Consider the following 14,210-nt stretch of genomic DNA (forward strand, 5'->3'; position numbering starts at 1 on the left):
AGTGGGGAAAGTCAGCAACTCCTTATTGCTTCCCTACTACCAGAGACTTTCACTGCTGAGTGCAGCTACACACCACAGTACGTATGCAGCCTGCTTTTCTCTGCAGCATGTAGCTACATGTAGCCTATATGCTGTTGCAAGTGTAGACAAGACCAAAGTGCATCTTAAAAGCTTCCCACAAAATCAAATCAAGCACATGTGGTTTTCGCTCTCTTTGGATCTCACCTCTAAAGTGATAAGATCCCTCAACTATCACTGATTTAATACAATTTGAGAGCACTCAGCATTTTGGAGGATTGGGCCTTTTAATCTGTAAAGTTAAACAGTAATCTTTCCTGCAAATTATTTCTCATTCAAAAACCACCATTGAAATTGGATTTGAGCTGGATGTCACTAGTGAGCCTAAAGCCAATTAGGAATTTGCTGTTGTCACATTTAATTTTTAAAAGAAACAGCATATTCAAAAAGGAGAAGAAATATGACAGAAAAATCAGCAGGAATCAAGGAGCAGGATTTGTATCCCATAACTACAGACAAGGAAGCAATTATTTTATCTCAATAAACGCTGTCTACATAGACATCATGGCCTGTGCCTCAATGTTTTGGTACAGCTAACCATAATAAGGAAAAATGAAGTGTTTCATGCCCTATTTGCTTCTTAATTTTTTTCAAATCAACAAAATTGGAGTCAAATTCAACATAATATAAAGGCTGCCAATTTTCACTAACCTATCTAACCCCATAAATTACAGTGTCACAATGAAATAGACACATTTCTAGATGCTGTTTAATATTGTTTAAATAGACACATATAACTTGGATGCATAATTTCTATATCTATTCTCTCAGATGGTTTTAAAGCAATACACAAAAGTAGTAATCCTTTTATTTGTTTTGGTTACAGCTATATTACTGATATCAGTTTTCCTGAGCTCCAAAAACTCCAGATTAGTTCTGCACATGTAGACTGGTTAATAGGATGAGGAACCAGAGTTTGAAATGCAAGTGAATGATAATGTCATGGCCTCACTATGAGGCAACAGAACAAGTCATCTCGAGGAATTTAAAACTGGCTTTTAAGCCAGTGAGCAGATTCACCAGCCAGGGTAGTCAAAATAAAGCCCAAACTCTCAAGATTAGTTCCAAGTCCCTTTCCTCAGGGCTGGTTTTATTAATAAACAGAATCTACAAAAGTCTCAAAACAACACAAAACATTGAGTATCAGAACCCTGTTCTGCTTTCCACAAGCTAGGAAAAGAGTGGATATGCCCCTCCCTTTAGGTAGCCGTTCCTGGCTATTTCCTCTACCAGTGGTTCTCAACCAGGGGTACACATATCCCTGGGGGTACGCCAAGGTCTTCCAGGGGGTACATCAACTCATCTAGATATTTGCCTAGTTTCACAACAGGCTACATAAAGAGCACCAGGGAAGTCAGTACAAACAAAAACTTTATATAGACAGTGACTTGTTTGTACTGTTCTATATACTGAAATGTAAGTACAATATTAATATTCCAATTGATTTATTTTATGATTCTATGGTAAAAGTGAGAAAGTCAGCAATTTTTCAGTACTAGGGTGCTGTGTCACTTTGTATTTTGATGTCTGATTTTGTAAGCAGTTTTTAAGTGAGTTGAAATTTGGAGGTATGCAAGACAAATCAGACTTCTGAAAGGGGTACAGTAGTCTGGAAAGGTTAAGAGCCACTGCCCTAGGCCTCCTGTTTGGTCCCTACAGAGGGACTTCCTTCAGGGTTTTTTGTTCAACAGTGGACCCTTTACTATCATGTGCTCTGTCTGGAAACTACAAAACCTGGCAATTCCCATTCTTAAAGGGCCCAAGGGCGATAGCAGGAACACTCTCATGCATGTATGTACCTCATGGCCCAGCGCCACCCTGAAGATACTGTTCTATTAGGGTTATCATCTGGCTGGTATTTCACCGGCCTGGCCAGATTTTTTATGAATTTGCCAGTTGCCAAAAAATAATGTAATCTGCTGGGCTTTTCTTATGTGGGTCTAAAGATTTGCATTATTATCACAACACACTGGGATATCTAATGTTAAAAGTTTCTGTGTCCAGCTAAAGGTGCTGAAGTGCCCCCAATTCCACAGTTTAAGTGATAACAGATCAAAACTACTGAAAATACAGCAGCTGTCTGCCCAACAACATGCAAGCGTACCCTAATGTGTGTGAGAAAGGATCTGAGTCACATGAGAGTGAGGAGACTGGCAATGTTTTCAATCTTAACATCTTATGTATATGTGTTATCTCTCTAGATACTATAAGGGCTTGTCTACACAGCGGAGGTGTACACACTGCAAAGCCACTTTTTGTGATGAAACTCCTCAGTTGCAGTGCATAAAACCACCTTGACAAGAGTCATAAGGCTTTTTATGCAAAAGTTTTAGCTCCATAGTGCCAGTGTAGACACCGTTCTTGATTTTTGTGCTGTTATTGGCCTCTGGAAGGAGTCCCACAATGCCCATCCTGACCACTCTGGGTCAGCAGTTTCAACTCCGCTGCCCTGACACCAGGTAAACAACCTTCCAGGACCCCTACCCTTTAAAGCCCCAGGAATTTTGAAATTCCCTTTTCTGTTTGCTTGGTGTGCAGAGCTCACATTTCATCCTCCCCAGCAGCCATGGCAACACCATGCAGCAAATGATCTCCCGCTTGGAGCAGTGTGGAGCTGCTGGACCTGATGAGTGGGGAGAGGAGGCTGTCCAGTCCCAGCTGAGCTCCAGCCATCGGAATTCCAATACCTATGGGCCAGCTTGCGCAAAAAGGGCTATGACCGGGACATGCTGCAGCGCAGAGCGAAGGTGAAGGAGCTGAGGCACACGTACCAGACGGCAAGGGAGGCAAACCATCGCTCCCTTGCTGTGCCCCAGACCTGCCGCTTTTATAGGAAGTTGGATGCTATCCTTGGCGGCTATCCCACCTTCACCACCAAGAGCCCCATGGATACTTGGGCAGGTCAGGAGCCAGTGGAAAGTGGTCCTAGCCCAGAGGAGGAAGTCATTGATGAGGAGGTGGAGGCAGAAGAAGATGTGGTGCCCATGCCGGGGTTGCCCGGTGCTGCGTCCAGTCAGGAGCTGTTCTCCACTCTGGAGGTGCCTAGCCAGTCTCGGCAGTAGCTCTCTGATGAGCCAGAAGCAAGAGCGGAGACCCCTGGTAAGTGGTTTTGCTTTGTGAAGTTCTGAAGCAGGTTGAGGGCAGAGAAATGTACAAGGCTGACTGTGTTTCTGTGTGCTGGGCATTTCCCCGTGCAGCTAGGCAGTACGGTGAAACAGGGAGTTTATGCACTCCGAGATTTCACGGGAATCCTCCAGAGAGATTTCTAGGAAATTTTTTTGGAGGTTCTCGGCAATCTTCTGCCAGAGGTTCCTTGGCAGAGCAGCTTTGTTCCTTCCCCAAATTGAGAGACACTTTCCCACGCCACTCTGCTATTACTTGGGCAGGGACCAAAGCTGCACACAGGCGAGCAGCATAGGGACTGGGGTGGAAGCCACAAGCGTGTAGCAGATGCACCCTTGCTTCCTTGCTTCCCCTCAGGAGTGAGATATCTTCCATAATGAGCCCTGCTTGTGGAAAATGGTGAGAAAGTTTAGACTGTTGCCCTCCATAAGTGTCCCGTGACCCTTTCAGATTTTATTTCTGCAATGAACAATGACCCTGCCCCTAGGTGCACTCACCATGCTTGGGGTGTTCACCAGTATGTGTGCTTGAATAGGGTCACCTAGAAAGTGATAGGTATGTTACCAGTGGTGTATTTTAATGCAATGTTTCAATGCTCTGCATGTTGTTAACAGTATAGTGCTACTGTTTATTGTTACTTGTGCCTCTCCAGATATGACCTTGAAAGGCTCCCCTCTTCACACAAGCAGCAGAGCATCTGCGCAGGATAAGAAAATGTCTGAGACGGAGCAAGGAAGATATGTTCTGGGAGGTGCTACAGCAGTCAGAGGCAGAAAAGACTGAACTCAAGCAGTGGAGGGAAAGCGACAAGCAGGAAAGAAAAGAAAATGATGCATACGATAGGGACACCACGGAGAGGCTGATAAAAGTTTTGGAGCTGCAAACTGACATGCTGCAGTCCCTCATAACGTTCCAGACTGAGAAGATGCATGCCCGCCCTCCCCTTCAGCACAGCCAGAACTCTTTCCCAGGCCCTCCCCAAACTCCACCCACACATTCCTTTCCAATTTCTGCGATGGCACCTGCAAATCAACAGGCACTTTTATCAGTTCCTTACATTGAATCTGAGGCCTTAATAATCACAACTGCTTCCGAGCCTACCAAATGTAATTAACCGTTGCAGTCCCAAGCATAGCAACAAGCATTACTGGTTTTCATCTTCAAAATGTTGCCTCAAGGCATCCCTGATTCTTATTGCACCCCCTCTAATAGCCGCGTTGCACCCCCTCAAACAGCCCTGGTATCTGGCTGTTCAAAATCAGCAGCCAGGCGCTGTGCCTCGGCAGTCCATCCCTGAGTAAACTTTTCACCCTTCCCTTATTATGCAGCATGCAACACACAGTTATGACCATGGGAATATTTTCCTCATTAAGGTCTAAACTTCCATAGAGGCATCGCCAGTGCGCCTTTAATTGGCCAAACTCACATTCCATGGTCATCCTGCACCTACTCAGCCATGGCATTAAGCGGTATGCTGGGTCTCCCAGGATCACTCTGGGCATTTCAACATCCCCTAGGGTGATCTTCTGGTCTGGAAAGAAAGTCCCTGCTTGCAGCTTCCTGTACAGGCCAGTGTTCCTAAAGATACGTGTTTCATGCACTTTTCCAGACCACCCCATGTTTATGTCAGTGAAAGGTCCGTGGTGATCCATAAGAGCCTGCAAAACCATGGAGAAGTACCCCTTCCAATTGATGTACTCCGTTGTAAGGTGGTCCAGTGCTAAAATTGGAATATGTGTGTCATCTATCGCCCCTCCGCAGTTAGGGATACCCATGTCTGCAAAGCCATCCACAATGTCACGCACGTTGCCAAGAGTCCTGGTCTTTCACAGCAGAATGCTGTGACGGGTTTGGTCACAGAAACTCCCTTAAGACTGTCACTAGATGTGCTGGGATACCACTGAGAGCAAACCCCCCTGCCAGAGAAGGTTTCCCTCCACTCCCGTCTTGCTGAGTTAGACACTCCAGTCAGCTACAGCACAGACCAAGAGATTGGGCCATGCCCCCCTGCAGTGCACAGAAACTAAGATTCACTTAGCCCAGGGGCTTCTCAGTTAACAGGGACTTTCCCAACACCCAGTATTCAGTCTTTCTGGGAGCCCAAACCCCAAATAAATCCATTTTACTCTGTATAAAGCTTATACAGGGTAAACTCATAAATTGTCCTCCCTCTATAACACTGATAGAGAGATATGCACAGCTGTTTGCTCCCCCAGGTATTAATTACCTACTCTGGGTTAATTAATAAGCACAAGTGATTTTATTAAGTATAAAAAGTAGGATTTAAGTGGTTCCAAGTAATAACAGAGAGAACAAAGTAAGTGACCAAGCAAAATAAAACAAAACATGCAAGTCTCAGCCTAATACCGTAGGAAACTGAATACAGGTAAATCTCACCCTCAGAGATGTTCCAATAAGCTTCTTTCACAAAGTGGACTCCTTCCTAGTCTGGGCCCAATCCTTTTCACACCAACATTGTAGTTTATGGCCTGGGGCCAGCAATCACTCACACCCCCATACTTACTGTCCTTTGTTCCAGTTTCTTTCAGGCATCTCTTTGGGGTGGGGAGGCCATCTCTTGAGCCAGCTGAAAACAAAAAGGAGAGGCTTCCAGGGCCTTTTATATTCTCTTTCTTGTTGGCGGAAACCCCACAGCAACAAGATGGAATTTGTAGCTGGGCAAGTCACATGTCCATGAATGATTCAGCTTTTTGCAGGCCGATGCCATTGTTTATATGTTAGTTTGAATGTTCCCAGGAGACCCCAGATGTGGACTGGCATCTCCCAAAGTCCATTGTCAGTTAAGTGTTTCTTGATTGGGCACTTACTCGGAATAATCCTTTCTCAAGAAGCTGACCAAATGCTTCACTGGTGCTACTTAGAATCAAACACATTGAGATACAAGTACATAGCCAATATTCATAACTTCAAATACAAAAATGATACACACATATAGACAGCATAATCATAACCAGCAAATTACAACCTTTCCATAGACACCTTACTTGACCTCCATTGTACAAGATTTGGTGCAACTGTAGGACCTTGGTTGCAACAATGATCCATATTGTCACAGTTCATGTCAATAATGTCACAGATGTGATTAATGACCTTGCACACTTGCGTTAACAAAGCCCAAAAACAAAGCCCCCACTCCAAACTGATTCGCGACCGACTGGTAGCAGTCTGGAGTCGCCACACTGCGATCGCCTTGCACTTCTCCACCAAGAGGACAGGTCTTATTTGGGTGTCCTTGCATCGCAGTGCTGGGGTGAGCTTAGCATTCAGTTCCAGGAAGGTGGCTTTCCGCATCCAAAAGTTCTGCAGCCATTGCTCATCATCCCAGACCTGCATAACGATGCGATCCCACCACTCTGTCTTAGTTCCCCGAGTCCAAAAGCGACGTTCCACTGTGTTCAGCTTCTCCATGAATGCCAAAAGCAATCTAATGTTACTGCTTTCTGTGTCAGACACCACGTTAGGCAACTGTGACTGCCGTTGCCTTCGTAACTTCAAGAATAACTCCACTGCCATTCGCAATGTTCTAGTAATAGCTAGGAGAGCAGTGGAGATCATTGTGGGATCCATTCCTGCAGAGAGATGTGGCGGAGCGAGCAGAAAACAACGGACGTTGAAAAATGCCACGAACTGAAGACGGAATGCTGGGACAGAAAGCAGTGCATCACAGGGCATTGAGTCCAGACCCATAATGCGCTGCAATCCCCTTCGCTTTGCCACAAGATCTAGCGGCAGAATGGGGAGAGCTGCACTGTGAGATAGCTGCCCACACTGCACTGCTCTCATTGTCAATGAAAATGCCCCAAGAGTAAACGCACTATGCCACCAGTGGGTTCTGCAGGGATTGGTCCTAGGGCTGCTGTATTGGATGTAGGCTGGTTGAGTACTAATGAAACAGACTGCTCCCTACTGATTCTCCACTGAGAACTACTTTTTAAGATCTGTCAGTTAGCCAGTGCTTAATCAATAGAGGGTGCTTTAGTGATACTGTACAGTGCTAATTTTTAATCAGAATCTCATGCAATATTAAGTCAAACAGTTACAAAAGTCTAAGTGTATTACATTTATGGAAATAATTATATTCCTATCCTTTTATTCTTTATTAATTGAACCCCTACCAGCTTTTCCATTATTCTGCCTGGGATTGATGTAGGCCAACTGTCCTATAGTTATCTGGATCATCCAGCTTGCCCTTTTTGATTATTGGCACAATATTAGCAGTTCCAGTCTTCCACAATTTCCCTGGTATTCCAAGACTTATTAAAAATTAGTATCAATGGAGCAGAGATCTACTCAATCAGCTTTTTTAGGGCTCTTGGATGCAAGTTATCCAGGCCTGCAGATTTAAGAATGTTTATCCCTAGTAGAGATTAACATCCTCTCCATTTATTAATGGACTGGAAAATACTTCATCATCCTCAAGGCATACAAACACACTATCCTGCTTCTTTCCAAATACAAAAAAGAAATATTTATTGAACACTCCTGCCATATCTACATCAGTATTAACAATTTTACCATCTCCATTTAGTAATGGGGCTACACAATTGCTAGGATTTGCTTTCCTAAAATACTTAAAAAACTTCTTATTGCTCTTAGCCTTGCCAGGCATGGATTTTCTGCTGACCTCTTTAGCTTCTCTTATCAATTTACTATACTTCATAACTTCTAGTTTATATTGATAGCTATTCACATCTCCTTTTTTTCCATTTGTTATATATTGCTTTTTCATATCTTATTTCTGCCTTCACTACACCCCTGAACCACGATGGGCTTTTTGATCCAAAATAGAGTTACCCCATGTTGGGTGCAATACCTTATGTGTTAGAAAATTATCATCTATAATTCTCTGCAAGGTGAATCTTGAGAAAGTTAAATACTAGGACTGTCAAGCAATTAAAAAAATTAATCGCACTGTTAAACAATAACAGAATACCATTTATTTAAATATTTGTTGATTTTTTTTACATTTTCAAATATATTGATTTAAATTACAACACAGAGTGTACAGTGCTCACTTTATATTTATTTTTTATTACAAATATTTGCACTGTAAAAAACAAAAGAAATAGTATTTTTCAATTCACCTAATACAAGTACTGTAGTTATCATGAAAGTTGAACTTACAAATGTGGAATTATGTACAATAAATAACTGCATTCAAAAATAAAACAATGTAAAACTTTAGTGCCTACAAGTCCACTTAGTCCTATTTCTTGTTCAACTAATTGCTCAGACAAACAAGTTTGTTTACATTTGAAGGAGATAATGCTGCCTGCTTCTTGAGCACAATGTCACCTGAAAGTGAGAAAAAGCATTCACATGGCACTGTTGCAGCTGGTGTCACAAGATATTTACGTGCCAGATGCGCTAAAGATTCATGTGTCTCTTCATGCTTCTTCCACCATTCCAGAGGACACGCGTCCAGGCTGATGACAGGTTCTGCTTGATAACAATCCAAACCAGTGCGGACCGATGCATGTTCCTTTTCATAATCTGAGTCAGATGCCACCAGCACAAGGTTGATTTTCTTTTTGGTGGTTCAGGTTCTATAGTTTCCGCAACGGAGTGTTGCTCTTTTAAGACTCTGAAAGCATGCTCTAAACCTTGTCCCTCTCAGATTTTGGAAGGCACTTAAGATTCTTAAACCTTTGGTCAAGTGCTGTAGCTATCTTTAGAAATCTCATATTGGTACCGTCTTTCCGTTTTGTGATATCTGCAGTGAAAGTGTTCTTAAAATGAACAACATGTGCTGGGTCATCATCCGAGACTGCTATAACATAAAATATAGGGCAGAATGAGGGTAAAACAGAACAGGAGACATACAATTCTCCCCCAAGGAGTTCAGTCACAAATTTAATTAACGCATTGTTTTTTTAACGCGCATCATCAGCATGTAAGCATGTCCTCTGGAATGGTGGCTGAAGCATGAAGGGGCATACAAATGTTTAGCATATCTGGCATGTAAATACCTTGCAATGCTGACTACAAAAGTGCCATGCAAATGCCTGCTATCTCAGTATAAAACAAGAGACAACACATGGATACAGACTGACAGGAAAGTACAAGAAAATAATGAGAAAATATTAGTCAGCACGATAGGCAGTGGTCTACTGCCTCCTTATTTGTGTATACAGTGCACTGTGGAGGTGTTGTCCATTAAGATTTGCATTGTGGAATTCTGCAGAACAGGAAAGGACATTATGCACGCTGGTCTGACGGCTCTCAGCTCCAGGACGTTCATGTGTAGTTTTAAGTTGATTGAGAACATGTCCCTTGTATCTACAGATGCTTCAGGTGGGCACCCCAACTTGTCCCTGAAGCATCCATAATAAAAGTGTCATAATTTTCCCCTCTACTGTTACTCACACTTCTTGTCAACTGTTTGAAATGGGCCATCCTGATTATCACTACAAAAGTTTTTTTTTCTCCTGCTGATAATAGCCCACCTTAATTGATTTGTCTCGATAGAGTTGGTATGGCAACCCCCATCTTTTCATCTTCTCTGTATATATATATATCTTCCTACTGTATTTTCCACTCCATGCATCTGATGAAGTGGGTTTTAGCCCATGAAAGCTTATGCCCAAATAAATTTGTTAGTCTCTAAGGTGCCACAAGTACTCCTCATTCTTTTTGTTGAATATGCAGAGTCCATCTTGAAGAACTCCAGTTACATGTAAGTAACCTTAATTTCTTCTTTGAGTGTCTTCTGCATATTTCCAATCTTGGTATAGTTTGGCAAGCAGTATTCCAAGAATGGATGGAGAGAGACAGAGTCCTAATTAAGCAAGGAATAAAGTATCACTCTGCCAAATTGTACACCAGATCTGGCTGCCAAACCTAACACTGTGTTTAGTGAAAGTGTGAAATGAACCCCAAGTGGCAACTTTACATATTTCAATAACAGGAACATACCTAGAGCAAGCTACAGATGCAGCACCTGCCCTTGTAGAGTGAGCACTAAGACCTGCAGGAGGAGAGAGGGAAGAAATCTTATAACTCTCCTCTATACACTGTCTAGCCACCTAAATAAGGACTGGGCAGAAATTGCTTGACTCTTACTATATCTGGCAAAAGAAATAAAGAATTTGGTAGAGATCCTAAAGTCCTCAGTCCTGTCCAGATAATACGATAAAATTATTTTACAGATAAAGATTACAGTTTGGATTCACCCTTACATGCATGGGGTCAAGAAAAGAATACTGGTAAATTAATATTGATTAATATGAAAATCTGAAGTTATTTCAGGAAAAAAGTCTGGGATAAGGTCTAAGAACCACCTTGTTCTTATGAAAAATGGTATAAGGAGGGTTAGCGATCAAAGCATGTAGTTCATTAACTCTTCTAGCAGTTGTGATTGCTATTATAAAAGTAATCTTTATGGATAGTGGAAATAAAGAACACCTTGAGAGGTTCAATGGAGGAGACACAAGTTAATACACCTCTACCCCGATATAACGCAACCCGATATAACATGGGTTCGTGTACAACACAGTAAAGCAGGCCTCCCCCACCCCCCGGGTCTGGGAGGCAGGAGCTATGAGGGGGCACTTTTGGGGGCCCTGCAGGCCCAGAGTGGCCCGGGTGATTAGTGGGGGGTCGGGAGCAGCCCGCTCCGCTTCCCTTGCCCTGGCCCCAGCTGTGTCACTCAGAGGAGGAGGCTTGGGGGAAGGGATCCCCCCCGCACTCACCGGCAGCGGTGAAAGTGGAGCAGCCTGGCCCCAGCCTGCTCCACTCTGCCAGCTCCCAGCCACAGTGCTCCGCTTCCCGCCACTGGTGAGTGCGGGGGGCATCATTTCCCCAACCTCCCCGCACTCACCGGCGGCGGGAAGCAGAGCGCCAGAGCTGGGAGCTTGTGGAGTGGAGCAGGCTGGGGCCGCGTTGCTCTGCTTCCTCCTGCAGCTGAGTGTGGGGGGTGTCCTTTCCGCAACCTCCCCGCACTCACTGGCAGCGGGAAGCGGAGCGCCGCGGCTGGGAGCTGGTGGAATGGAGCGGGCTGGGGCCACGTTGCTCCGCTTCCCGCCGCTGCCGGTGAGTGCCTGTCAGGGGGCGGGGGTGTGGATAGGGGTCGGGGCAGTCAGGGGACAGGGAGCAGGGGGGCTGGGTAGGGGGTGGGGTCCTGGAGGTGATTAGGGATGGGGGGTCTCTGGAGCGGGCGGTCAAGGGACAAGGAGCAGGGGGGAGGCAAAGAAAGTTCTCTATAACGCGGTTTCACATAAAATGCAGTAAGATTTTTTGGCTCCTGCAGACTGTGTTATATCGCGGTAGAGGTGTACTAAGTTTAAGTCCCATGAAGGAAATGGATTATGTGTTGGCAGATACCAGTTTAATAAACCCTTTTAACTGCGTTGTGTGAAAAACAGATTTACTATCAATTAGTATATGAAACACTGCTATTGCTACTAAATAGACTTTAAGTGTGAGTTACACAAAACCATAGTTTTCAAGTGAAACAAATATTGTAAAATACACTGAACAGGAACCAAAACAGGGTCAAAATTCCTATCAGACACCCATGTAATAAATCTTTTCCATTTCAAAACATGGCATTTTCTAGTGGACTGTTTCCTAGAGTCAATTAAAAGATGTTGCACCTCAAAAGAACAAGACTTTTATAAATCTGTTAAAAGTCCTATCACCCATGCTGTTAGATGCAATGATTGGAGATCTGAATGAAAGACTCCCACTCTCTGCTGGGACAGTAAGTACATTGTCACCAGTAGCATCTTGTATTTCCCTTTGGAGACAAGAAGTAAATTGGTGTACCATTTCTGTCTTGGCCACACTGGAGCAACTATAATCATCTTGGCCAAGTCCTGTCCTATTCTCTATACTATCCTTCAACATGGGGGGGGGGGGAGGGAGGGGGAGGGGCCCACATACATTCCACCCATTCACCAGTCAAAGAGGAACACAGCTCTCACCAACTGACTAACTGAGCCTGCTCTTAAACAAAACTGGACGCTTGGTATTCAATCTGATGGCAAAAAGATCTATGTTCAGGACCCCCCAAACGCTGAAAATGTACTGAATCTTTGAATCCTTTCGTGAACACTCATACAGCCCCATGGAATCACTGCTCAGCCAATCTGCAATCTATTTGTGATTTCCCACTGCATGAAAGGGAATCAGACACATGTTGTGTAGGATATACCAGTCCCACAGTTTTATTGCATCATGACAAAGCTGAGATGAGTAAGGTCTTTCCTGTATACTTAATACATTGCTGATATATTGTCCTTGGCAACTTGAGTTCTGCATGTGTGGGAGGAACAACATGAGGGTTATAGACGAATCTCCTAGTTCTAACACATTTATGTGTAAATGGCATTCTTGGACATTCCTAAGACCTTGAATGAAAAAAATGTTGAGATGGTACCCATCTGGAAACTTCAGATGTAACTATCATAGTATGAGGAGGAGAGTTGAATAAAACTTCTTTGAGAAGCTGGGGGCTCATCAGTTGGAAGCGACAGAGATGGAGAGAGACCCTGGGTGTGTGAGTCGATCACTGGATGACTAGGATCCACCAACATGATATGACTGTGAAAAAAGCAAACGCAATCCTCGGACGTATAAGGCAAGGCATTTTTAGTAGATGTATTATTGGCATTGGTAAGACCTCAATTGGAATACTGTGTACAATTCTGGTCACTCATGTTCAAGAAAGATTCATTTAAACTGGAAAAGGTGCAGAGAAGAGCTATTAGGTTGATAAGAGGAATGGTGGGCCTATCTTACGAGAGGAGACTGGAAGAGCTTGGCTTGTTTAGTCTAGCAAAAAGAAGGCTGAGAGGGGATATGATTGTTCTCTAGAAATACATTAGGGAGATAAATACTAGGGAAGATGAAGAGCAATTTAAGCTCAAGGAGAATGGTGGCACAAGAACAAATGGATATGAACTGGCCCTAAACAAATTCAGGTTGGAAATTAGAAGGAGGTTTCTAACCACGAGGGGGATGACACTCTGGAACAGCCCCCCAGCCAGAGTTATGGGGGCAAATAATTTAATTAGTAGATTGGTAATTAGCAGAACAAAATCCAGATCAGTATACTTCATGTTTTAATAGGACCAATTTCACAAAGCTGAAAACAATTATGAGTATAATCAGCTGGGAGGAAGAATTTAATCAGAAAAATATGAATGATAAGTAGGAATCATTTAAGAACACCTTACTAGATGCCCAAAAAGCCATAATCCCACAACTGAGAAAGAGGCTGTGCTGGTTAAAAAAATCAACTTGGTTTAGAGGGGAAGTGAAGGCAGCTGTAAAAAATACAGATATAAGACAAATGGAAGAAACGGGAAGTTGACAGTAATGAATAAAAATCAGAAGATAAAAATGCTAAAAAACTGATTAGGAAAGCAAAGGGACACAAGGGGAAATCTATGGCCAGCAGAGTTAAGGACTATTAACAAGGAATTTTTAAAATATGTTAGGAACAAAAAGAATCCTGACAATGGTATTGGTCCATTACTAGATGGAAAAGGTAACATTATCAATAATAATGCAGAAAAGACAGAAGTGTTCAATAAATATTTCTGTTCTGTATTTGGGGAAAAAACAGATGATATATTCTCATCATTCCATTCTACTAGTATCTCTGGAGAATGTTAAACAGGAGCTACCAAACTTAGACATTTTTAAATCACCGGGTCCAAATAATTTGCATCCAAAAGTTTTAAAAGAGCTGGATGAGGAGATCTTTTAGACTTCTATAAGGTGTTTGACTTGGTACCCCTGACATTTTGATTAGAACAATATAAATTAACATGGCACACATTAAATGGATTACGAAGTGGCTAATTGATAGGTCTCAAAATGTAATTGTAAACGGGGAATCATCCTTGAGCGGGTGTGTATCCAGTGGGGTCCCACAGGGATTGGTTCTTGTCCCTACACTATTTAAAATTTTTATCAATGACCTGGAAGAAAACATAAAATCATCACTAATAAAGTTTGCAGATGACCCAAAAATTGGGGGA

General features: G+C 43.1%; 1 protein-coding gene across 5 annotated transcripts in view; it reads right to left on the minus strand.

Annotated features, from left to right (window-relative positions):
• The window catches only part of MAN1A2 (mannosidase alpha class 1A member 2), a 306,596-nt gene that overhangs the window by 85,789 nt on the left and 206,597 nt on the right, over window positions 1–14,210 (minus strand). The gene's annotated exons all lie outside the window — the stretch shown is intronic.

Source organism: Chelonia mydas, chromosome 1 (genome assembly GCF_015237465.2).
Source record: "Chelonia mydas isolate rCheMyd1 chromosome 1, rCheMyd1.pri.v2, whole genome shotgun sequence".
In the NCBI taxonomy this organism is placed as follows: domain Eukaryota; kingdom Metazoa; phylum Chordata; order Testudines; family Cheloniidae; genus Chelonia; species Chelonia mydas.